General features: G+C 39.4%; 1 protein-coding gene across 2 annotated transcripts in view; it reads right to left on the reverse strand.

Annotated features, from left to right (window-relative positions):
- The window catches only part of ANK2 (ankyrin 2), a 662,258-nt gene that overhangs the window by 529,978 nt on the left and 105,907 nt on the right, over positions 1 to 26,373 (reverse strand). The window contains exon 1 of one of the 2 annotated variants that reach the window (XM_032859322.1): positions 21,196 to 21,362. The exons of the other annotated variant lie outside the window; for it this stretch is intronic. The gene's annotated coding sequence lies outside the window, so the exon portion shown is untranslated. Of the gene's footprint in view, positions 1 to 21,195; positions 21,363 to 26,373 lie in introns of those variants that run through there. 2 annotated transcript variants of the gene reach the window in all.

The raw sequence follows: 26,373 nt of genomic DNA on the forward strand, positions 1-26,373 counted from the left end.
AACTGAATAATAACCATTAACAATTTTATATATCAATTATGCCTCAATAAAGCTGATATTTATATTTCTACTTTTTAAATTTTTATTTACTTATTTATTTTAGGTTTTCTTTATTTTAGAGTAAGATAGAGTGAAATAGACTGACATAGCTGGGGGAGGGACAAAGGGAGAGAGAGAGAATCCCAAGCAGACTCCACATTGAGTGCAGAGCCCAACACAGGGCTTGATCCTAGGACCCCAAGATCATGATCTGAGTTGAAACCAAGAGTCAGACATTTAACCAACTGAGACACCCAGGTGCCCCTATTTTTGCTTTTTTTTTTTTTTTAAGATTTTATTTATTATTTGACAGAGAGAGACACACAGAGAGAGGAAACACAAGCAGGGGGTGTGGGAGAGGGAGAAGCAGGTTTCCCCCTTAGCAGGGAGCCTGATGCGGGGCTTGATCCCAGGACCCTGGGATCATGACCTGAGCTGAAGGCAGATGCTTAATGACTGAGCCATCCAAGCACCCCTCTCCCCATTTTTACTTTTTTAATATAAACTCTACACCCAACATGGGGCTTGAACTCACAACCCCAAAATCCAGAGTCACATGTTCTATCAACTGAGACAGGCAACCCAAAGCTGTTATTTTTATTTTTTAAAGATTTATCTGTTTGTTTATTTATTTGAGATAGAGAGAGAACACAAGCTGGGAAGGGTGGCAGAGGGAGAGGGAGAAGCAGACCCCCTACTGAGCTAGGAGCCCAATGCAGGGCTCAATCCCAGGACCCAGGGTTTATAAGCTGAGCCAAAGGCAGATGGTAACTGACTGAGCCACCCAGGCACTCCAACACTGTTATTTCTTAAAAATATAATGAGCCATTAAAAAAAGCAGATGGCCTCATAAAGTAGACAGATCTATGGATCTGGAAAATCAAAGAGTAGGTCTAAAGATATTTTAGCAGAGACCATTACTTTTGTCCCAATATCCCTTCTCTCATTTTTCCTCATAGTTATCAAAACTGACAGTTTTTACTGGGGACCCTGGGTGGTGTAGCTGGTTAAGCATCTAACTCTTAATTTCAGCTCAGATCCTAATCTCAGGGGCTAGAGATCAAGCCCTACAACAGGCTCCACACCCAGCATGGAGTCCCCTTGAGTTTCTGTCTCCCTCCCACTCTGTCGTCCTCTACTACCCCACACTCTCTCCCTCTCTCTCTAAATTAAATAAATAAATCTTAAAAAAAAAATTTAAAAAGCTGACAGTTTTTTATAGAATACATGCCACTCATTTCCCAGCCTCCCTTGAAGCTATGTGTGGTCAAGTGACTGCTATCCTTATCAATGTAATTTGAGCAGAAATGTCATGCACAACTTCTTTACCACTTCCTTATGAGGAAAATGTTATCTCCAATTCCTGGATGTTGGAACACAGACACAATGCTATTGAGCTGCTTTTGATTGTGCAGATAAGAACAACACCTTAGGGGATGGTAGAGCAACAAGAGAGAAGGTGGTGAACTCATGGAGCACAATCGCCCATCTACCGTTTCGTTACAGCAGCTCAGCCTCACTCTGACTAATGCAGGAGTCATCTGCATCTTGTTGAAACCTCAGGATGAATGAGATCAGGCAGGAAAAGAAGGAAAGAAAACCTGGAAGAGCACAGTTGTAAATAACAATCGCTAAAAAAGTGACGAAAGTCCCATTCATGAGACTAAAAAGAAATAGCCACAGAGGTAGGAGGAGATTAAGAGAGAGGAGAACCCTTCAGACAAGAAGGCTGGTTCAGAAATGTAAACAGGGGAGGGGAATACTAGAAGGGGGACTCAAAAGAAGCTAATGGATTTGGTGATTTCTGCCAGAATAAAGTCAGTGAAGTTGTAGGGCTGGATGGCCTATTTAGAGTTAACAGGAAGGGGGCACCTGGGTGGCTCGGTCGGTTAAGTGTCTGCCTTCAGCTCAGCCGAGATCCCAGAATCCTGGGATCAAGCCCCAAGTGGGGCTCCCTGCTCAGGGGGGAGCCTGCTTCTCCCTCTCTGTCTGCCTTTCCCCTGCTTGTGTTCGCTCTCTCACTCTCTCTATCTCTCTCAAATAAATAAAAAATCTGTAAAAAAAAAAAAAAAAGAAAAAGAAAGAAAGAAAAAGAAAAAAGAGTTAACAGGAAGAGGAGCGCCTGGGTGGCTCAGTCAGCTAAAGTCTCACTCTTGATTTCAGCTCAGGTCATGATCTCAGGTTGTAAGATTGAGCCCCAGGTTGAGCTCCTCACTGGGAGTGCAGTCTGCTCAAGATTCTCTCTGCCCTCCCCGGACTCTTAAAAAAAAAAAAAAAAAAAAAAAAAAAAAAGAGTTAATAGGAAGGAAAGAAGCAGATACAATTGAGGAAAACCACTGTTTCAAGAAGTAAAGGGAATTAAAAAGATGGAAAAAAGTACTTCGCAGGTTAGGATTACAATTTCTTATATAAACCTAACAAAACACTTAAATGTCAGTCAGTGTAAAGTGATGGTGACTCAAAAGAATTAGAAACCAAATAAGAAGGCTTATTTGCCATCCTAGATCTGGCTGGACACCCTTATCAGCCCTAACACCAGAAGTCAGGTCAAGGAGGTCCAGGCAAGTTTTTATCCTAACCTCAGAACCTCTAATGTTAAGACAACATTCCAAGAAAATATCCAAGATTTAAAAATAACTATTGGAAAAAAAATAAATAAATAACTATTGGGAATCCCACATTCTCATAAACTCTTTTCCGTAAATTGATGGGTGTTGACAGGTATTTCTAAACCGACACTGAGGATGCCTCCGTGACATGCTGGCAGTATCCAGTCCACACATAAGAAGGGGAGTGAGTGTCAGTTAATTTCCCAGAAGACGTGCTATTTCCATCTATCACATCCCTGCAGTTACAACACTTCCATCCAACTTTCCCTTTCCCTAGAGAGGGCCCCAGGTGCCTGCCCTTCTTTAATTGGTTTCTATTCTCACACCTTCCTTTTAAATCATCATTTTCTGGGATAATTGGTATCTGTGAATTCTCACTAGAGTCAGTTTCCTTCTACTTAAAAGAAACTTAAATTGCAACCTAAGGAAGAAATAGAGTCTATGTTTCACTGACTTTTCCCTTTTGTTTAACAGTTAGTCTGATTTGCTGCGCTCTGTAGTATTTTATACAAAGAAAAGGCAACAAACACTTTAAGTGATGGTCACCAATATTTGAGCCCCACCTTCAGAAAAGTGATTAAAAAGACTGATTACAGTTTATTTATTCTAACAATTAGGCAATTCATGTTGCATTATTCTGTAATAGTTTCTTTTCTCTGCTAGTGAAATTTTATACCCACATTAACTGCTAATTAGACATCAGGGGGAAAAAAAGTTTGCTAGCTGTTTTTGCAATTTTTTTTTTTTTTTTTAGCATAATAGGAGTTCCTGAACCACTGTTTATCCCTTTCTACAGCTGTACTCCTTATTTGGTTATGCCGTGGTGATGAGGATGCTATCAGTAGAAACCAAGGGTAGTATAAGAAATTCTCTCTGAAATGCACTGCTGTGTTTAGTGTAAAGATGAGTTGAATATAATATTCTTCCTATTGTTCAGTAAACTCCTTCTGACATCCCATGGGAAGAATTTCTCTCCAATCCTCACTCTAGGAACAACTATGTTTCATGTCAGCAACTGACATTAAAATTATCTAGATACTGAAAATCAAAAAATCAACTTCTTCCTAAGCTTACTATCAAATTAATGTCCTTCCCTTACAAATGCATTAGATTTTATGGCACATGTTTTCCAGAACTAGGCTCACTTCTCTATCTTACTAAAAAGTGTTACTTTCTAACCCTTATCCTTCCTTTGCCTTAGTTATCTTACCGATTATTCATTTAGCTTTTTCCATATTTTATATATATCTATGTGAGTTTCCCCAAATGTTAATTAGGGAAGGACATAAATGGGTGGATCAACTGATGGGTGGTTGTATTGTGATATTTCCAACCTGAGTTAATGCATTCATTCACTGATTGAGTCATCCATTGACAAATATTCGTTTAGTTCCTACAGAGTGGGAAGCACTGAGCCAGTCACCGTGAGGGATACAAAGATGGCCCCTACCCTTAAGAACTCTACTTTGGGCATATAAGCCATAACATGCATGTAACTAACAAAGTATCAGAGAATATAATTAGTGTCATAAGAAAGGGACAAAGAAAGTGCAATTAAAGTCTTATCTTGTGGGGTGCCTGGCTGGCTCAGTCAGTAGAGCATGCCACTCTTGATCTTGGGATCATGAATTCAAGTCTTACTTAAAAAAAAAATAAACTTGGCTGCCGGGGGGAGGGGGGTAATGAGAGGATGGTGGAGTTATGGACATTGGGGAAGGTATGTGCTATAAAGTGTATAAACCTGGCAATTCACAGACCTGTATCCCTGGAGCTAATAATGCATTATATGTTAATGAAAAATTTAAAAAAAAAATTTTTTAAAGCCGAATTCCAAAAGCTTACTTTAAAAAAAAAAAAAAAAAAAGTCTTATCTGGCAAAGATTGAACTGTCAACCCACGCTAAGGGCTATCTGATCACGAACCCAAAAGAGGAGACCGAAGGTGTCTTCACACAACTGTGGGGAGCTCTGAGGTGAACCAGCATTCACTATGAAGTACAATTGTGGAGCATGTTAAAGGAAATATCTTCCCCAAATAGGAAAAGGATAAATACAATTTTTTTAAAAAGTTCATGTGTGCCAGTCCTGTGATTCTGAGATAGTCAAAATAGTATATTTTTCTTCACATCTTGAAAAACATTGACATTATCTTACTCTTCAAAACAATTTTGCTTGTGCTTTCATAGTCACAAGATTTTTGCTTACATGTAATATTATTCAAATTTATTTATAGAAATATAAGGCTATTCTTAACTTTGATTCAAATTATGAAAATTGGTTGCTTTCAAATCTAAAGAAACCAAATTCAAAACAGGTAGCAGAGAAAGAAGATAAAATAGGAAAGATGCCATTTAGGAGATATTTAGAGTCACCTTAAATATACTGTTTTATTTTTTTTTTCAAGGCAATATAGTAAAGTTTTAGAATGAAAGATGTACTAAGGACAACATTTCTGGGGTGCCTGAGTAGCTCAGTGGGTTAAGCCTCCACCTTTGGCTCAGGTCATGATCTCAGGGTCCCTGGATCTAGCCCCACATCCAGCTTTCTGCTCAGAAGGGAGCCTGCTCTGCACCCCCCACCCTGCCTGCCTCTCTGCCTGTTTGTGATCTCTGTCAAATAAATAAATAAAATCTTTAAAAAAAAAAAAAAAAGAGACAACATTTCCCAAACATAACACATTGCTTTCATTGAGAAGATCATTATCAGGCATTCTTTTAAAAAAGAAAGAAAAAAGAGAGAAATAAAAGATTTCATTATAAAATACATTTGGCGGGGGGGCGCCTGGGTGGCTCAGTGGGTTGGGCCTCTGCCTTTGGCTCAGGTCATGATCCCAGGGTCCTGGGATCGAGCCCCGCATTGGGCTCTCTGCTCCGCGGAGAGCCTGCTTCCTCCTCTCTCTCTGCCTGCCTCTCTGCCTACTTGTGATCTCTCTGTCAAATAAATAAATAAAATCTTTTAAAAAATAAATAAATAAAATAAAATACATTTGGAATCACAGGCAATAGCAAGAATTTACAGGACCTTACTCATAAACTAATGTATATTAAAGAAGAAAATGGATGGAATGGAGCATGCAATATTTTTAAATCTTATTTGATGCAGAATACTTTTTAACATGGAGTATCTCTTAACATTTCATGCACCACGAGAGCTTCAGTTTGGAAAATGTTGCTCTAGGACCTTCTTCACATCACTGTCAGGTGTTCTCAAATAAATCAAATCCAAGACCATAATGGAGCTTCTGGCATTCGGATGAAAACAAAAAGAAGAGTTGAAGGAGAAGTGTTAATTTAATATGCATTTCTTCCATACAAAATCCCTTAGCAACAAGTTGTACATCTCTACGGTAGGCTTAATAATGACCTCTCCCCAAAGACATCCACATCTTAATTCTTGGAACCTGTGAATGTTACAACATATGGCAAAAGGGACTCTCCTGATGTGATTAAACTAAGGATTTTGAGGGGCATGTGGATGGCTCAGGCATTAAGCCTCTGCCTTCGGCTCAGGTCATGATCCCACGGCTCTGGAATCGAGCCCACACATCAGGTTCCCTGCTCAGCAGGAAGCCTACTTCTCCCTCTCCCACTCCCCCTGCTTGTGTTCCTTCTCTCGCTGTGTCTCTCTCTGTCAAATAAAATAAAATACAAAAAACCTACGGATTTTGAGATGGAAAAATCATCCACGTAAGAGTCTTATAAGAGAAAGACAAGAGGGTCAATAAGGAAGAAGGACACATGGTGACAGAACCAGAGGTTGGAGAGACATTCTTTGGGATGTGGTCAGGAGCCAAGATATGCAGGTAACCTCTAGAATTTGGAAAAGGCAAAGAAACAAAACCTTCCTTAAAGTCTTTAGAGGAATCACAGCCCTGCCAACACCTTGGTTTCAGCCCAGTGAAACCCATTTGGGGACCTCTGATCTCCAGAATATAAAGTAATGCTTTTGTGTTGGCCACTAGATTTGTGGAAATTTGTTAAAGGAGCAATAAGAAACTAATATAATCTTTGAGTAATTAAAAGTAATTACTCAGGAATTCTAACTCTATTCATCACAAGTTGAAACTATTGCTTTCTTCAGTGGGAATGTTATTTTTTTTTTTTTAAGATTTTATTTATTTATTGGACAGAGAGAGAGACAGTGAGAGAGGGAACACAAGCAGGGGGAATGGGAGAGGGAGAAGCAGGCTTCCTGTGGAGCAGGGAGCCCGACGCAGGGCTGGATCTCAGGACCCCAGGATCATGATCTGAGCTGAAAGCAGACGCTTAACAACTGAGCCAGACAGGCACCCCTGGGAATGTTATTTTAAAAGAAGCACCAGGTATCTGTTGACACTGAAAATAATCTGAGGTGAGGATCATTCACCTTTACTTCAAACATGTCTTCCTCTATTGAATTTTTTTTACAAAAAGCACATACTTTTTTTTTAAATTTCATTTATTTTTATTTGAGAGAGAGAGAGAGAGAGAGAGGGAAAGAGAAAAATGAGTGTGGGGAGAGGCAAAGGAAGAAGCAGACTCATTGTAGAGCAGGGACCCCAAAAGGGGACTCTATCCCAGGACCCTGAGGTCATGCCCTGAGCCCAAGGCAGATGCCTAACCGATTGAGCCACCCAGGTGCCCAGGAATCACATACTACTTTTAATAAAAAAAAATAATTAGATTTAAACTAATGAAAATCCTTAGGCTTTGGATATTCAGTGGAGTCTATAGCAATTCCTGACTTAGGAGAGGTTTACACATCTTTTCACAGCCAGAAATAACCATGCCCTTCAGGAGATCTACCAGTGCTAGCACAGGTAGGCAAGGGTACTGGCTGAGTGTATGCAAAAAAACCTGTATCTGAGAATGATTTGGTTGGTAAGATAATGTTTTGTGGCTATAGCTCTTTCAACAAAGATAACAGAAAAAAAGGTTAAGTTGCCAGGCCACTGGAGCAAAATTTCAAAAAAAGGGAGAGAGAGAGAGAAATCTTATAGTTCACTGACTTGCTTCTGATTCAGGGCGTCTTTAGATTGGTTTATAAGCCGGGTCTCAGTCATCTGGTACAAGATGCAAAAGGTTAAATATCTCCTGAGAAAGAATTCAAGGGGCGTCTGGGTGGCTCAGTAGTTAAGCATCTGCCTTTGGCTCAGGTCATGATCTCAGGGTTCTGGGGATCGAGCCCCACATCAGGCTCCCTGCTCAGTGGGGAACCTGCTTCTCCCTCTCCCACTTCCCCTGCTTGTGTTCCCTCTCTCACTGTGTCTCTCCATCAAATAAATAAATAAAATCTTAAAAAAAAAAAAAAGAATTCAAGTTAAATAACTCTTAATGTCAGAAGTTCGAGAGCAAAGTGTCTTCTTGCTACCATTTTTATATGTTAATAATTACCATATTACTGAATACAGACACAAAAGCCTTTAAATACCCAATCTGATATTAAAATCAAATTTAAAAAACTGAGAAGTTGTTTATCCTTCTAAATAAGCCCTGCAACATTTCTTTTTTATATATCACACACTTGTTTAAAGGCTAAGATGCTGTGGGTTTGTCTCTAAAAAAAAGTGCACCCAGTCTTCACTCCAAGTGGTGAAATGAAGGACCAGATCTACTGTAACACGCATCTAGACTGCAAAGTAACAACAAAAAGAAGCATGTTATTTCTTCTCTAAAGCAGAAGAAACGAGGGTTGAAGGCATTCAAGAGGGCATCTGTCAGGGTTTCCACAAATGTTCCTCGTGTGGCCCATGAGGGAGGATGGGTATTATTCGGTGACGAGCTGAAAGACCTCAACGCTCACGGAGAACCGTATGGAAGGTGTATACTTCTGCTCGTGCCACTTCCAGCCACGATGCTTCTGAGAGGCAGGGGCTGCCATGGTGATGAGCTTATATTCTGCTCCACACCTAACTATTGAAATCCTGGCTCCGCTAGAGGACTTTAACTATTACATAACCTCTCTGTGTCTTCATTTGTAAAATGAAGATGGGAGGACTGGAACCTACCTCATAAATTTGTTGTTAGGATTGAATGAATTAACATATACAAAGTGCTTGAAACAAAAGCAAGGCATAGCAAGATACTGTATACGTGTTAGATCTTACAGTTCTATCTCTGCATTTTTCTCTGCTTAAATGAACCCTCACAACATTAGCTGTTAGCTGTATTCTCCCCCTTGGACTCTGTGGGAGCAAAATTACAAATCCTCTTGGGAACTAAATCCTTGGCCCTTATCCTCCCAACCTAACCCAGATCATTGCCCTTCAATCCAGGGCCATGATTTTCTGAAAGAATCCACACCATTCCCAGAAGGCTTTCTACTAACCCTTCGGCCTACCTCCTACAATGGAAACTCCTTCAAGCCAGGAAGGTGATTCCCTCCTGAGGACCCTCCCAGAAGTATTAATACTGAGTAGAAAGCTCTCTCCAAAGCAAGCAACATAACATGTTGCACGCTAGCTGCGACTCTTCCCATGAACCACTTGACTCCTTCCATGCTCTGGGACAATGCTTTAGACTCTTCTGATAAAAATTCAGATTCCTAAGCCTATTCCAAGAGTCTTACTCAACAGCTGAGGTAGGGCCCCAAGAGAGACCACAGAGCATACTTGGGGAACCCAGTTTGTGCCAGGCTGTGACACTGAGACCATGTCTTCCTCATCTTTGTCCCAACAGCATGAGGCACCAGACCAAGCACCTAATAGTCGCTTAATAAATTATTGTTGAATGAATATGTGAGAGCAGGAGAAAAAACACTTTCCTTCGTAGGTTGGTAACAGCAATCCATTGCCCAACATACAAGGAGGAGTGCAAAACTAGCAGAGAAAGATCAGAAATAGGCATGTTTATGAGGTTTTCCCCCTGAAGCAGTCCCAGGCACAGAGAAAAAGCAAGACAAAATTTCAACTATTACATATAATTTTTTAAGTCATTCTTCAATTAAAAGAAAATAATCTCTGTACCCAAGATGAAGAGCAGACATGGATCATTATTAAAGCTGGTCATGAAATCTGAACTAACTCGTCATGGGTTAATCGTAAGATCATGGAAAACATAAGCAGTCTCCCTGTTCTTGATCTTTTTCCTCTGCTTTATACTATAACATTTTACTTAAGGAGTAGTGCCATTCTGTGAGAGTTTGTGATGGTCCAACTCTTAACTAATACACCAGATAGCATTTATCATTTTTTTTAAGATTTATTTATTTATTTAAGAGGGAGTTTGGGGGAAGGGAGAGACAGAGGGAGAGGGAAAGAGAAAATCTTAAGCAGGTTCCACGCTCAGCTCAGGGCTTGATCTCACAACCCTTGAGATCATGATCCAAATTGAAATCAAGAGTCAGATGTTCTGGGGCGCCTGGGTGGCTCAGTGGGTTAAAGCCTCTGCCTTCGACTTGGGTCATGATCCCAGGGTCCTGGGATCGAGCCCCGCATCAGGCTCTCTCTCAGCGGGGAGCCTGTATCCCCCCCCACTCTCTCCCTGCCTCTCCCCCTACTTGTGATCTCTGTCTGTCAAATAAATAAATAAAATCTTAAAAAAAAAAAAAAAAGAAAGATTAATTTGTCATGATTCCATTTAGTTTTTTGTTTTGTTTTGGTTTGGTTTGTTTTTTTTAGGTAATCTCCACACCCAACATGGGGCTCAAACTCACAACCCAGTATCAAAAGTTGCACACTCAACTGACTGAAGCAGCCAGGCACCCCAATTCTATTTAGCTTTAATTTCCACACTGAGTTTAGACAGAGCACAGGGAATAAAACAGACACAGAGTTACATCAAGCTAAACTTTTTAATCCTAAAACTGAACTGGAAACCATGGATGAGGCAGGGAGGGCAAGAGAGAAGAAACACTATTTCCACAGCTCAAAGTTAAAATGCAGTGTTGTTTGCATTCTACCTGCTTCTTTTTGGACTGAGATGACCTGAAAATTAGCATTTCTTAGTATGCAAGACTGCTTCCTAGGATAGGGAGCTGTGACCCAAAGGATTCCTGGTGGGTCTCCAGAAAGGCTAATAGCAGAATTACAGAATGACCTCTCTCAGCAAAAAGCTGAGGGCAGCTGACATCTTTTTTTTTTTTTTTTTAAAGATTTTATTTATTTATTTGACAGGGAGAGAACGAGCTGGGGTGTGGCAGGAGTGGGGGCAGTGGAGGGAAGGCAGAGGGAGAGGGAGCCCAAAAACTCAGGACTCAATCCCAGCCCCTGGGATCAAGACCTGAGCCAAAGGCAGATGTTTAACCAACTGAGCCACCCAGATGCGCCGGGGCAGCTAACATCTTTTCTTTCCGCCCCCCCCAAATTCCTGAAAACAATCAGGAGAAAGAACAATCTTCATTACTAGAGGAAAAGTGAAGAAAGGGAAAAGAAAACCCTATTTATTGAGCATCTAATTGCCAGGTCCTATATAATGGACTTTGCATGTGTTATTTCATTTAATCCTCAAATACTAACAAAAAGTTCATCTTATTCAACTCAATGTATGATAGGTACTGTACCAAGCATTTTGATAGATTATTTTATTTACTCCTTAAAACAGTCAAGGAGTCAGATATTATTGTTATTCCCAGTATATGAGGCTTAGAAAGAAAAAGGAACTTGCCCAAGTTCCTATGATTAGTAAGAGATCCAAGGTTAAAATACAGGTCTCTCTGACTCAAACTCTCATATTTATACTAAACTAACATGTAGAAAGTAAAAATCCAACTATTTTTTTTTAAGATTTTATTTATTTATTTGACAGAGAGAGATCACAAGTACGCAGAGACAGGGAGAGAGAGAGAGAGAGAGAGAGAGAAGCAAGCTCCCTGCCGAGCAGAGAGCCCGATGGGGGCTCGATCCCAGGACCCTGGAATCATGACCTGAGCTGAAGGCAGAGGCTTTAACCCACTGAACCACCCAGGCACCCCAACTGTTTTTCAATTAAAACATAACTCTCTTAAAATTCCATAGTTTACTCTTCATTATAAATACATAAGTATATGAGGTGGTACAGTAAGAAAAAATATTTAAATGAAGAGAGAGCAAAAGAAACATTCTAAGGGGTGCCTGCTGGCTCACTCAGTAGAGCATGTGACTCCTGGTTTTGGGGTCGTGAGTCTGAGCCCCACGTCAGCAGTAGAGTTTACTTAAAAAAATTCTAAATACCCATAAGTAGGGGACAAGTTAAATTATGTTACAATAAAATGCTATATGGTCTTTAAAAAGAATATATCAACTCTATTTAGACTAATCAAAAAGTTGGTGAGGAAAATGTCTTTGTTGAACAATCCTAGGTAATAAATGCAAAATGAATGGAAGAATTAGAAAATCAATTTACAACCTTTAATGGAATAATGGACTAAAGCAAATAGAATCACTGGATGCCAAAAACATTAGGTGAAACATTAATGGGAAGCTTTATACAGGCAGATCAGGCTGATACCACCCAAATCCTCTGTTCAATCTTCGAATCGCTCAAAGTGAAACAGGAGATGCATGAGCCTCCCAAGGTGATACAGCAAGAAACAAGAACCACTCAGAAAGAATTCTTGCCAAAATATTCAATATGAACTTCGTCAAACCTCAAATACAAGGAACAGAGGAACAAGTGGAATAGGACCTGGAGGAGACAGTCCAATCCAGAAAGTGGGGTCTTCTACAGGATAAAAAAAATCTAGTTTTTAAAATAAATGAATGACTTCTTCTTAAGGAAAAGAAATACTTAAGTTTAAAAGAATTCTAATGGATGTCATATGTGGACCCAATTTGACTTCCTATTCAAATAAAACAACTATTAAAAGATACTTTAGAGAAGATCAGGGAAACTGGAAAATAGACTGGATTCTGGATTATATTAAGAATTATTGTTGTGGCGCCTGGGTGGCTCAGTCGGTTAAGTGGTTGACTTTTGTTTTCAGTTCAAGTCATGATCTCAGGGTCCTGGGATGGGGCTTTGAAGAAGGCTCCGTGGTCAGCGGGGAGTCTGCTGGCAGATTCTCTCTCTCCCTCTGCCTCTCCCTCTGCCTCTCCCCCTCCCCCTGCTCACTGGTGTGCTCTCTCTCCCTCTCTTTCTCTAAAATAAATATATAAACCTTTTTTTAAAAGGAATTACTGTTAATTTTCTGAGATGTGACAATGGTATTGTGATTTTTTTAAGTTCTGTCTTAGAAATACACACTAAAGGATTTACGGGTAAAATTACGTGATATTTAAGATTCACTTTAAAATACTCCTGAGAAAAAGGTGGAGCTATAAATGAAAACAAATTAGCAAATGTATTTTTTGCTATGGAATTATTCCAACATACATAATAAAAGAGAAATAATGAGTTTGCATTCATCCAACTTCAACATTTTGGCAATCTTAGTTTAAGTTGTTCCTCCTGCACATATTTTTTTCTTCTGGTATGTTTTATTTTTTTTAATATTTTATTTATTTATTTCAGAGAGAGAGCTTGAGTGAGAGAAAGAACAGGAGTGGAGAGGCAGAGAGAGGGGGAGAAGCAGGCTCCCCATTAAGCAGGGAGCCTGATGCGGGGCTCAATCCCAGGACCCTGGGATCATGACCTGAGCTGAAGGCAGAGGCTTAACTGAGCCACCCAGATGTCCCTCTTCAAGTAAATTTTAAAGTAAATCCCAAACATCAGACAACATATCATCTCACTCATAAATACATAAGTATGCATCTCTAATCAATAAGGAAAATCCTTTTCAATATAATTACTAGGCTATAATCACACCTAACAAAATTAACGATAAATCCCTTAATATTGTCTAATATACAGTAAGATTGTCAAAATATTTTTATGTCTATTGAGACTGGGTAATAGATACCTGTGTGTTTATTATACAATCTAATTTTATATATGTTTTAAATTATTCACAAAACATTTGTTTCCAGAAGAAGGTAACTTTGGGAGCAGCTGGGTAGCTCAGTCAGTTAAGTGACTGACTCTTGATGTCAGCTTGATGTCAGTGTCAGGCTACACACTCAGTAGGGAGTCTGCTTGGGATTCTCTCTCTCCCTTTCCCTTTGTCCTTCCCCTCACTTGCACGTGCTCTCTCTCAAATAAATCCCTAATAAAAAAAAATTAAAAAGAAGGTAACTTTGTATGTACTGATATGGAACAATATCCAAGACATACTAAGTGGAAAAAAAAAAACAAACCAGAGTAATATATGTAGTATGCTACTACTTCTGTTTAACAAGATATATATAGGTATATGTATATAAAGTCAAGGAAAATAATCAGAAGAGACACATAGAACTAAAAACAGCAGTTTTAGGAGGGGAACTGCAGTACCAGGGAAGAAGGAAAACTTATGTGTTGTTTTGTATCTTTTGAATTTGGGATAATATATTGTATTTTCAAAAACAATAAATCATTCACAAAAGAAAAAATAAAAATAAATAAAAAGCACAGCCCCCTGGATGCACCAGGTATCACCAGAACTAATCATTAACTGTGATTATCAGTCACAGCTTCAACTAATCTAACTTTTTGGTGTTCTACCAGATTTATGATAGAAAATTGCCATGATATCGCTAAAATCAGAAATCATCAGCCATCTATTCAACCCAATATTCCAGTGTTCTGGGTTTGAGAGCTACTGTGGTCAAAAAGATTGCCACTTCAGGGGTGCCAGGGTGGCTCAGTGGGTTAAGCTTCTGCCTTTGGCTCAGGTCATGATCTGAGGGTCCTGGGATCAAGACCTGAATTGGGCTCTCTGCTCAGAGGGGAGCCTACTCCCCACTCTGCCTGCCTCTCTATCTACTTATGATCTCTCTCTGTCAAATAAATAAATAAAATCTTTTTAAAATTAAATAAATAAAAATTAAAACAAAAAATAAAAGACTGCCACTTCAATTTCCTGTCATCTGCTCTTACCTGCTACTTCATGTTTGGCTTATTCTGGTTCAAAACTTTTCTAAGTCTATATTCCAAGATTTTCCTCAGTAGAGCAAAGGCGCTCTCTATTAATTTCTTTTGTGGCTCAAGCTGAAAATAAGATCATCATTCAAAACTGTCCTATGTCCAAATGAGATTTGCCTTACCACATAGGTGCTACAGGTCATTTTCTCTCCTTCCAACCTACTTGGTCTAGTTAAGTACTGAGGAACTAACATATACTGTGCTAGCTATTTTTTAGGGAGATTGGCCTTTTTCTAAATCAAATTTTAAATAATTTAAACAGGTTAGTGCCTAAACACAAGTATATAGTTGTCTCTTTACAGCAACAAAATGTAGATTTAACTGGGGCAGCATACCAGAAGCTTATAAAGCACCAACACAGCTCCTTTTAAAATATTTTTTCTAAATTTCTTCTTTTCAATCCCAAATGGAAACAAAGCAAAAGTGCACAACAAGTAGAAAACCATGGAATGTTATTCCCCGTATGAGATTTTAGAGCAATTATTTTTAGTAACATCTGAGCCAAATGTTCTTACAGAATTTAGTTTATTCTGAAATTGAATACCATACAATATCAGAATCAGGTGTTTAAAATTCTGCAGTATTATTCTATAAGTAGCGTTACAACTAGAAAGAATATGTGTTTATATATGGATGTCAACAACATTTTAGTAAGCATAAAATGTACAATGTTAAGGAACAACAGTCCTTTCTGAGCAAAACAAAATAATTCTATGACTGTAATATGGTGCAAAATCTACTTTCAACACTGCTTCATTCTTCATTAGGGATGGTTTAATGTTTCCATTATTATAAAACCCAATGATGGGGCATCTGGGTGGCTCAGTCGGTTAAGCATCTGCCTTCGGCTCAGGTCATGATCCCAGGGTCCTGGGATGGAGCTCCTCAGATGGGGGGAGTGGCCCCTTCTCAGGGGCGGAGTCTGCTTCTCCCTCTCTCTCTCCCTCTGTGCACTCACTGTCTCTCTCTCTCTCTCTCAAATAAATAAAATCTTTAAAAATTTTTTAATAAAAAATAAATAAGTAAAGTTTTTTAAACCAATGATATTAAGATATGAGGAAAAGTAATGAATTGCAGCATTGATATTCCAACATCAAGATGAGAAAAGATCTAATCCTGTGAAACTTTTGGAGCCTATTTTTTCATTAGCACTTGAATACCAGATTCAAGGGTATACTTTTAAGTGTCACAAACAAAAACCCCAGCAATGGCTATTCTCAATAACTAGCATGAAAGGATTTGTGGAATTGCTTTGTTAAAAAGCAAGACACGAGTAGTTCCGTTTGGATTACTGTATGGGAAGTGCTCAGCATATGGCCGTTGCTATTATTATTACTTACGGTATTTCCTCAAAAACCACCTTAACCTCATACAAAGGCACAAATCAAATTAAGATTAAGATTAAAGAATAAAGGGGTGCCTGGGTGGCTCAGTGGGTTAAAGCCTCTGCCTTCAGCTCAGGTCATGATTCTGGACCTGGATCTGGCTCAATTCCAGGGTTCTGGAATTGAGCCCTGCATTGGGCTCTCTGCTCTGTAGGGAGCCTGCTTCCCCCAACCCCCGCCTCTGCCTGTCTCTCTGCCTACTTGTGATCTCTGTCAAATTAAAAAAAAATCTCAAAAAAAATTTTTTTTAAAGATTAAGGAGTAAAAATCTCACAATGTGTACAAAACCCAATACTGAGCTTTAAATGATGGAATTTTTTTTTTGACCAAGGACAATGGATAATCTTTTCCTAAGTCATTATGCACAGAACTATATTTCTGCCAAATCTCCTCAAAAGTCATGTTGTAGTGGTATTTTCAAGTGCAGTGTTATGCAACAGAACTTCATGACTTCTTTTGGGGCACCTGGATGGTTCAGTGGGTTAAGCCTCCACCTTCAGCTCAGGTCATGATCTCAGGGTCCTGGGATCAAGCCCCCATCGGACTCTCTGCTCAGCAGGGAGCCTGCTTCCCCACCCCCTTCTGCCGGCCTCTCGGCCTACTTGTGATCTCTCTCTCTCTCTGTCAAATAAATAAATAAAAATCTTAAAAAAAAAAAAAAAAAGAAGAAGAACTTCATGACTTCTTTTCCATGCTCAAGACAAAGGACAAAAAATATGCTGAAGCCCTACATCAAACCCAAAGACCCAAAAGATAATAAATAAACACAGTTTTCATGAGGAAGCCCTTCATCTAAACAGTTTAGAGAGTTGGGTGTAAATTAAGTTTAAGAGATTGTTCTAAAAAATCATCATTAATCAAAACAGACTGGTGTGTAGGAGCTTAAATTCAGGATCAAAGAAATCAATCTATAACTTCCATTGACCCCAAACAGTAATCTCAGATTTCACATTGAAGCTGGCAAGGTTACTAGCACAGTAAACAGTAGCATCTGGCTCTCATGTGGAATGGCGTATACAATGGGCTGATCCATAACTTTAGTCTACTTTAGACATTTAGATGGATGGGCTAAGAGCCCAGTGTGTTATAATAACCCTGAAAAGCTTTTGGCTCTGGCTGTGAACACATTAGCATTAACTTAAATCTGTTGCTTTGTTTACAACAAGAGATATTCACTTGTGCTTTCTGCCTAAATGGAACCAGTTAAAGGCATCCAAGACCTTAAAGAGTGGAATTTACAACAAGGACAGCAGCCTTTCACAGTACTGAGACTCCCCTGACCATCGTTTCTGCATTTCCTCTTAGTTAGATCCATTTAAAATAAGTGGTATCTTTAACTGAAGTCTTTGTCTCTCCATATTAGAAATATTAACGCACAAATTGTCTTTTCTGTTTTCTTTTTCCCCAACACAACCTGAAACTTAAAATAAGAAATCAGCCAGAGGATTCCTTGAAGATGTCACCATTTAGAAATGTCACACATGCAGCCATTTGTTTCTGAGCTACAGAGTGGAGGCTCTTTGGAACAGTGTTCCAATTATTCTTCTTGAAACCACTCAAAGCCACCAGAACTAATTTCTTCCAATATATCACTATAGTTTAATGTTTAGAATGAAAAGATGTCCTCACTAGACCAATAGAAACTGATTATTACACAGTAAGGATATAATCAGAGGTCTTCACTATTATAGCCAAGGTTTCTAAAAAATGTAATTAAACAACACCCAATCTAATGATGTGTTTGGTGCTTTTACAAATAGCATTAGCATAGATTAATTACATGTGACATTTATTCATATTTATACTGATTTCAAACAAATATATGAGTCTTACTCTGACCAAATCTAGACTGAGTAATTAGCAGATGAATATTCTAATACCATTATGGAAGAGCATAACATTGCATTACCTTTTAAATATTGACATACTCCTAAGCAAGCGCTGTAATATTCTGTATACTCTATCATTCAATGAACAAGTATTTTTTGAAAATCTCTTTTAGGTCTAGCAGTAATCTAAAGAGAGAAAGCTAAGCTGAAATCTCTCTTTTCTTTTTTTTAAGATTTTATTTGTTTGACAGACAGAGATCACAAGTAGGCAGAGAAGCGGGCAGAGAGGAGGAAGCAGGCTTCCTGCTTAGCAGAGAGCCCGATGATGCGGATGATGCGATGATGCGGGGCTCCATCCCAGGACCCTGGGATCATGACCTGAGCCGAAGGCAGAGGCTTTAACCCACTGAGCCACCCAGGTGCCCCAATGCTGAAATATCTCTTAAATGATTTTAAATATGTGACCATGAACAGAGCTTGCATAAAAAAAGAACATTAATATGACTCAGAAAACACAGGAGTGCCTGAAAGCTCAGTCGGTGAAGCACGTGACTCTTGATCTCAGGGTTGTGAGTTCGATGTAGAGAGTTTTTAAAAATAAAATCTTTTTTTTTTTTAAAGAAATAAAAAGAAAACTACCCAAATGGGAAGAAGCTTCTCAGTGTTACCATGGCATTTGTTTGCCATAATTGAATAATGATTTCTTTACTAATTAGAATGGTCCACATGCCAGCAAGGCAAGATTGGAAAACTAATAATCAGGTATTTGAGGGGTGCCTGGGTGGCTCAGTGGGTTAAAGCCTCTGCCTTCGGCTCAGGTCATGATCCCAGGGTCCTGGGATTGAGCCCCTCATTGGGCTCTCTGCTCAGCAGGGAGCCTGCTTCCTCCTCTCTCTCTCTGCCTGCCTCTCTGGCTACTTGTAATCTCTGTCTGTCAAATAAAATAAATAAAATCTTAAAAAAAATAATAATAATCAGGTATTTGAGATCTCATCACATGACCCAGAAAGAACACACTATTCCCCTAAAAAAATTAAAAACTTAATTTTCTTTTTGGGGACTTTCCAACCTAGTCCAAGATATTCTTGGGAAAGAAAAGTGAAATTGTAGTGATTTTACTGTTCCAGTAGTACCACTGCCAAATAAAGTGAAAAATAACCTAAAATTTGAAAAAGAAAAAAAAAAAACACCTAATTTTATAGGAAAATGCTTCCTCCTTAAGTTATATCATTGGGAAAGGTGAACCAAGTCAGGAAAGCCGAGTTCTGGTCCTGATTCTGTCACTCATCACTTGTATAACTCAGGCCAGTCTCCCTTCTCTAAAATAAGGGGATGAACTCTCAGTCCTTAAGGTCTGTTCCAATTCTAAGTCCCCAACTGCATAAGCCTTCCCTGAAGAGTAGAAATCTGGGGTGTAGATGCCCACTATGCATTAATCACAGCCTGCCAAAAACGACGATGAAGACACGAAGAAAACAAAGACACTAGTCAGAGCTTTTGCAAGTGAGATGGGGAAATGCATAATTTTCCTCTATTTCTTTTCATACTAATATATTAATTTTTGAAGAAAAGAAATTCTAAAACTCCCACAAACTGGCATCTCTACCCTGAGAAGCAGGTGGTGTGTACCTGCAGAGATGAGGGCTCCCTGTTTTTATAACCAAAGAATGAACATGCCAAAGCATGGGCATCAGTTCATTAGGCTTCCCTACACAGAGATAGTGTGTTTGGCAGGGAGCCAAAAAAGGGGGTGTGGTCTGGGTTGGGTCAGTAAGAGGCCCTCTGAAAACATTTCCCACACTGTGCTCACCCACTCTCCTCCAGCAAGTACCAGCTGCATATCCTGTGCCTTTTGTCAGCTCTCCTGAAATGACTAACAAAATTACGAACAGTAATAAGGACCCTGCCCGGCATACATCTAGCTTCACTCAACAATATGGAGGGAGAACAAGATGGGGTGGGGCAGGAAAGAGGGAATCTTCATTTTTCTACGGCTCCATTTTATTTGGCTTGTACTCTGTTTCATGGGGCTCAAATGATGAATTAGAACCTTCTCTGTACTTAGTGCTTATGCAGTTCACTGGAATAAAATGGCAAGTGAATAATCCGTGTTCACAACACGATGGGTGGGGCAAGCCGTTTGTTTTTGATGTTCTGTGACTTAAGCCATTTATTGCAAAAGCCTATAAAAAAGAATAGATCTCCTCTAAGCATACTGTCTTTGCTCCCATCCCACCATCCTTCCCACCCAAAAGTTTCTTCAATGCCTAAATGTTTCTAGAAACAGGCTTCGCAAATCCTACAGTTTGTGCAGAGACTCAAAGAAAAGACTAGGGTTCTTCTACAAAGAAAACAAACAAACAAAAAAGAATAAATATTTTCTGATGCTTAATGACAGATCCCAATTATTGATTGGCTTATGTCTTTCAATTGGATATCCTCCACCTTGACCTCAAACTCTGTCAAGTGTTCACAGAAAAGTACCAAGGCAAATAAACAATCTCTTCTCCTAATTTTCCCTTTATAGCCCCTTCCAGCCACACTTACTTTCAGTCTCTAACACAAATTTAATGTTATATGCCCAGAAGGAACAATAAGATGTTACTGCATGTATTCCCTTGCTCTCCAAAAAGGCCACGCCTAAACATCACGGAGGTGAGGATCTCTCCTGATGCATGAGAGTGGAAACATGATGCTTGTTACCAGCAAAACAACAAAAAACGGGGCTTAGAAATCTGCAGTTTGCACTTCTCACTACTCTTAAACAGAGCCTTGAACGCAGGAAAAACAATTTGCTTGCTGGGAAAAGGGAGAGAGAACTCCGTCATCCTTCCACTACTGGTACCTGTTCTACCACTTGACATGACCTAATATACAACGGACCATTAAAAAAGCAATATATTAACAGCATTTCAGTTTACCAGTAATTCCTCAGATCTACATGCTTCTCACCGCTGGCTCACCCTGCTTTCTTTCCCATCACCTACTTACCCAAAGCAGGAAAGGGGGCAACCGCTAAATATTTCTCCAGCACAGGCACAGCCGATATCTTAACATAAACAGTGATTCTGACTGAGAGAGACACCACCCTCTCTCCCCTCTCCCTGCTTACCATACAGAGAACGCCAAGACCACTCCAGGGTCTGAGGATTTGAAATCCATTCACTTTAACCAGATCTCACAAATCTATCCTACATTTGCAAAAAGAGAAAATGCAGTTCAGAAAAACACATCCCGTGGAGAACAAACCGAAATCAGGGCTGGGGGACATGTACACATTACCGCTGCCTATCCACTCCAGGATGGCATGGAAAGCCACGCTGCCCAGCCCAGACCCTAGGAGAGTGTTCTACAAAGGGCTTCCAGTAACCCCCATCCACACCCACACTTCCTCCCCGCTTCCAGAACGCTCTGAATAAAGATCTTCTTTAAGGACTTACTGGGAGCAGCAGCTTCTCTCTGCACTGTGCCTGTGAGTCACGCAGCAGGAGGGGCCCCGGAGCAGGGAAAATCGGAGAGCCCCCAGCTTCCCTGCAGGCTGGTGTCTATGAGACAGCAGCCCAGGAGCCGACTTTCCCATTACAGCTTCAGACTGTAATCCATGTGCTTTCGGCGGGCCAGTCCCAGCGGCCCGCAGAGCACCACATGATCTGCTCTGACATCAGATCAGCCAGACGTGACAGCCCATCCACCAGCCTCTTCTACACTCCTGGGTTGCATCATTTGGGGGCCTTTGGCTTACATTTAAGCAGGTGGTACCGAGTCAGGAATTGTTGTTTTCTCACAAAATATTTTTTTGCCTGATTCCTTCTGTTTCTAACAGAAGGAAAAAAAATAAGCAAGAAAAGCACTTGGATTTGTTTGCTGCCAGAATTTATCAGATATAGGGAAGTAACTGGAGTTCCACGCCTAGTTCAGGAAAGATGAAAAATAAGCTACTGTCAAGATGCCAGTAACCATGGGAGTAATTTCATCTGCAAATCGCTACTATCTCCCTCCATCTTTCTGTAGAATATATGTAAATGTGTGTGTGTATAAATCCATTAAATATTGGTGGGTTTCATGTGAATTTTACCTAAACTAGTTACCAGTGGCTTTAATTCATGGAATTTCTCAGGGAAGTAACCACTAGATTCAATGCCATGTGTAATAATTCCACTGTGAGGAGGCTCACATTCAGTCCAACAGAAACAGGCCAAGAGACCTAGACAGACAGGTAAGCAGGCAGAAACTCAGAATCATACATGTACATGCCTGCATTCATTCATTCGGTAACAATTTACTGATCACCTACTAGGCACATAGCACAAAGGAGGGATATTAGATTTGGAGGCAAGGTATTTGAGCAATGTACCTGGTTTCAAATAAGATTTCTTTTTATTTGGCACAAGGCTTCTAATTCTATTTCTGTGATAAGTCAAAGGATTAATAGCTTTCTCAAGGCTCCTTATAAAATGTTCTGTGTCTTGGTTTCATTTTTATAAATGGTAATAAATGTAGCATTTAAGGTAAGAATAACCAAATTTATTAAGCTTTTATGAAGCAAAATCATAGCCAAAAAAGAAGCAATGTCAGAAGTGTAATTCTTCCCTGGCCAAGAGGAGAATTCACTTTGTCTACTTTAACTGTATCACTTCCTTTGAATTTAGTTTATCAACTGTATTTCAGATATTTATGTAGAAGCAGTATCGCTCTAACCATCTTATAAATCCACTGAATGTCATGCACCTTGGTATTATTTACAGTGACATAAATAGGTGTTAAACACAGTAGATGTTCAACAAGTAGTAAAAAAAAATGAATTGACCTAAACAGCTTTATTCTTTATATGGGTTATTCCCAATAGAAAACAAATGGACATTAGTTGCTTCATGGAATCTCGTATTGAATTCTTTGGCCACAAGCAACCTGATCATCTTTTCAGGAGAAAATATCACATGCTTGATACAAAAGAAAAAGATAACTTAAATATTATATATATAATGACAGGTTATTAGCGTAATATCATATAGCTTAATAGAGCATCATTAGACTAAATTATTTCCATAACAAAAAGGATATATAGACACTATTTCAATACTGATACTACAGCTTTAGTAAATACATACAAAAATAGCACAATCCACTTCTTTTTAAATATTTTATTTATTTATTTATTTGACAGACAGAGATCACAAGTAGGCAGAGAGGCAGGCAGAGAGTTGGGGGGAGGGAGGCAGGGAGCCCAATGAGGAGCTTGATCTCAGGACCCTGAGATCATGACCTGAGCCAAAGGCTGAGGCTTAACCCACTAAGCCACCCAGGTGCCCCTACAATCCACTTTAAATGTACAGAATGAAGACAAAATAATGAAAACTAAGGTTTTCACAATTTGGGGTTGGGTTTTTTTTTTATTTTACTTTTTTATTTGACAAACAGAGATCACAAGTAGGCAGAGAGGCAGGCGGGGGGGGGGGGGGGGGGGGGAAGCAGGCTCCCCATTGAGCAGAGAGCCCAATGTGGGGCTTGATCCCAGGACCCTGGGATCATGAACTGAGCCAAAGGCAGAGGCTCAACCCACTGAGCCACCCAGGCCCCCATAAGTTGTGATTATTCTGTAGGAAAGAGCATATTAATAAACTAAGGTACAAGAAAAATAAAAATAAGGGGGGCCTGGATGGCTCAGTGGGCTAAAGCCCGCATCAGGTTCTCTGCTCAGCAGGGAGCCTGCTTCCCTTCCTCTCTCTCTGCCTGCCTCTCTGCCTACTTGCAATCTCTGTCCCTCAAATAAATAAATAAATAGTCTTTAAAAAAAAGAAAAAGAAAAAGAATACTTTTTTTATTTAAGAAATATCTTTTTGTTTAGAGTTTCTTGGCATTTTTCTTACCTTCAACTTTACAGATATAAGCTTCAAACATCTTTATTTTTTTATGATTTTATTTATTTATTTGACAGAGAGAGCACACGAGAGGGCACAAGCAGGGGGAGCAGCAGGAAAAGGGAGAAGCAGGTTCCCCGCTTAGCAGAGAGCCTGGGGCGGGACTCCATCCCAGAACCTTGGGATCATCACCCGAGCCAAAGGCAGCCCCTTAACCGACTAAGCCACTGAGGCGTCCCTAACTTTGAACATTTAAAAATAACACTCCAGTGATCCGAAGGGGCACGTGCACCCGAATGTTTATAGCAGCAATGTCTACAATAGCCATACTGTGGAAAGAACCTAGATGTCCATCAACAGACGAATGGATAAAGAAGATGTGGTATATATACACAATGGAATACTATGCAGCCATCAAAAGAAATGAAATCTTGCCATTTGCGACGACGTGGATGGAACTAGAGGGTATCATGCTTAGCGAAATAAGTCAATTGGAGAAAGACAACTATCATATGATCTCCCTGATATGAGGGAGAGGAGATGCAACATGGGGGGGTTAAGAGGGTAGGAGAAGAGTAAATGAAGCAAGATGGGATTGGGAGGGAGATAAACCATAAGTGACTCTTAATCTCACAAAACAAACTGAGGGTTGCCGGGGGGAGGGAGGTTGGGAGAGGGGGGGTGGGGTTATGGACATTGGGGAGGGTATGTGCTATGGTGAGTGCTGTGAAGTGTGTAAACCTGGCGATTCACAAACCTGTACCCCTGGGGAAAAAATATATGTTTATAAAAAATAAAATTAAAAAATAATAATAATAATAATTAAAAAAATTAATCTCAATTATGTTAAAATCATTTTAAATATGTATTTTCAAAAGGCTAGAAGGATATACAACAAAATATAAAGTTTTCTATGAAAAAAAAATTTAAAAAAATAACACTCCAGGTGTATGTCTGTACCAACACCCCACGTAGTGATCTTTTGCTGTTATCTCTTATTTTATTGGCTAAGTAAAGAGGGAAATTTGTCCTCACAGATAAAATGCTCCTTCCAAAATCCATACAGCTAATAGAAGTTTAATATTCAATTGACTATACTATTACCACTAAAATCCTAGTTCAAACTACCATCATTATTCATCTCCTGGACTATGGCAACTGTTTCCACCCTGTCCTCCAAACAGCAAGCAGAATGTTCTTAAACTGACTCACTCTTTTACTCAAACCCCTCCACCGGTTTCCACCTCATTTAATTACTTGCCATGGCCTCTAAAATGTTCCAATAATATGTATAGATGTTTCTCAAGTGATTTTCCTCTCTAGTAAGTAACATTACTCTCCTTGACAGAGTTATTTTTAAGTAATCAACACATTTTCTGCAATTGACTTATTTCATTAAAATACATCACCAGAAACAGAATTACTGAATCAAAGGATGTGGTTCTCTTCCTACAACAGTGTTTAAGCTAGTTATCTAGTTCCTGTCTAAAGGCTACAGCTCCCAGCCTCCCTTCCAGCTAGATGTGACCTTGTTAGCAGAATTCTACCTCTCTAGCTTAAGAGAAAATTGCTTGTCCTAGAATTCTTTCTCTCTCCTTCCTGCAAGCTGGAACCCAGACTTGCCTGTGATCTAGCTTCAGTCACGGAACTTAAGCACTTAGGAAGTAGCAAAACAAGACAGTGGAAAGAACCAGGGCCCTAAATGACCCACAGAAAGCAGAGCTGCCCTTCCATCCTGGACTACTCATGCTCAACCTGTTGTACGAGAGAAAAAATATTTAATTTCAAGACACTTCATTTGGAATCTCTTTGTCACAATATCTTAGGCTCTATCCTAGCTAGTGCAAATCATTGCAACTTTTTAATTTTGCAGTTTTATTCATATTGCCCAATTACTTAGCAGAAAGCCAAAAATCAAGTGGCATTGCCACCAATGTGCACAAAATTACATTTTTTACTGCATTCTTATGAATGTCAAGCTTATTTCTTTCATTCATTCATTCATTCATTTTAGTATTTTACTTATTTATTTGCTACAGAGTGAGAGAGAGAGAGAGAGAGAGAACACGAGTGGAGGGGAATGGCAAAGGGAGGAGAAAGAAACTCCCCGATGAGCAGGAAGCCCAATGCGGGGCTTAATCCCAGGACCCTGGGATCATGACCTGAGCCGAAGACAGAGGCTTAACTGACTGAGCCACCCACGTGTTCCAGAAGCTTATTTCTTTTAAAGAATATCTATTAATTTGATCAAGGAAAAATAGTATATATTCTATTCTTTAGTATAAGTAAGTTGAACATGATTCAATATTTATTATACATAGGCATTCCATCCTTTGAGAATTGCTAGTTCGTGTTTGCTTGTTTTTTTTTAAGTAGCCTCTACACCTACCATGGGGCTTAAACCTGAGACCAAGAGTCACACGCTCTAATGACAGAGCCAGCCAGACTCCCCGTTTGTTTTTATTTTTGTTAGAATTGTATTATTTTTCTTGTCCATTTGGTTGACCTTCATAGTTTGTCTTTCAAGTCTGCTTTCGGGAAACATGTTGAAATGTTTTATTATCATCAAGTTTGTAATTTTTCTATTGAAATTTGTTCTACTGAAAGCTTTCTGAATGCCCATATTTTGAACCCTAAAATACCATTTCCCACTAAAAAGAACAAGAACTCTTTGGGGAAAAGGCTGATTTCAGATCTGGAGGCAAAAAAATATATAAGGAGAGCTTAAGACATCATTTTATGCCAGGAAGTAAGGAAATT

The sequence above is a fragment of the Lontra canadensis genome, unplaced genomic scaffold (assembly GCF_010015895.1).
Source record: "Lontra canadensis isolate GAN:19392208 unplaced genomic scaffold, GSC_riverotter_1.0 scaffold1, whole genome shotgun sequence".
Taxonomy (NCBI): domain Eukaryota; kingdom Metazoa; phylum Chordata; class Mammalia; order Carnivora; family Mustelidae; genus Lontra; species Lontra canadensis.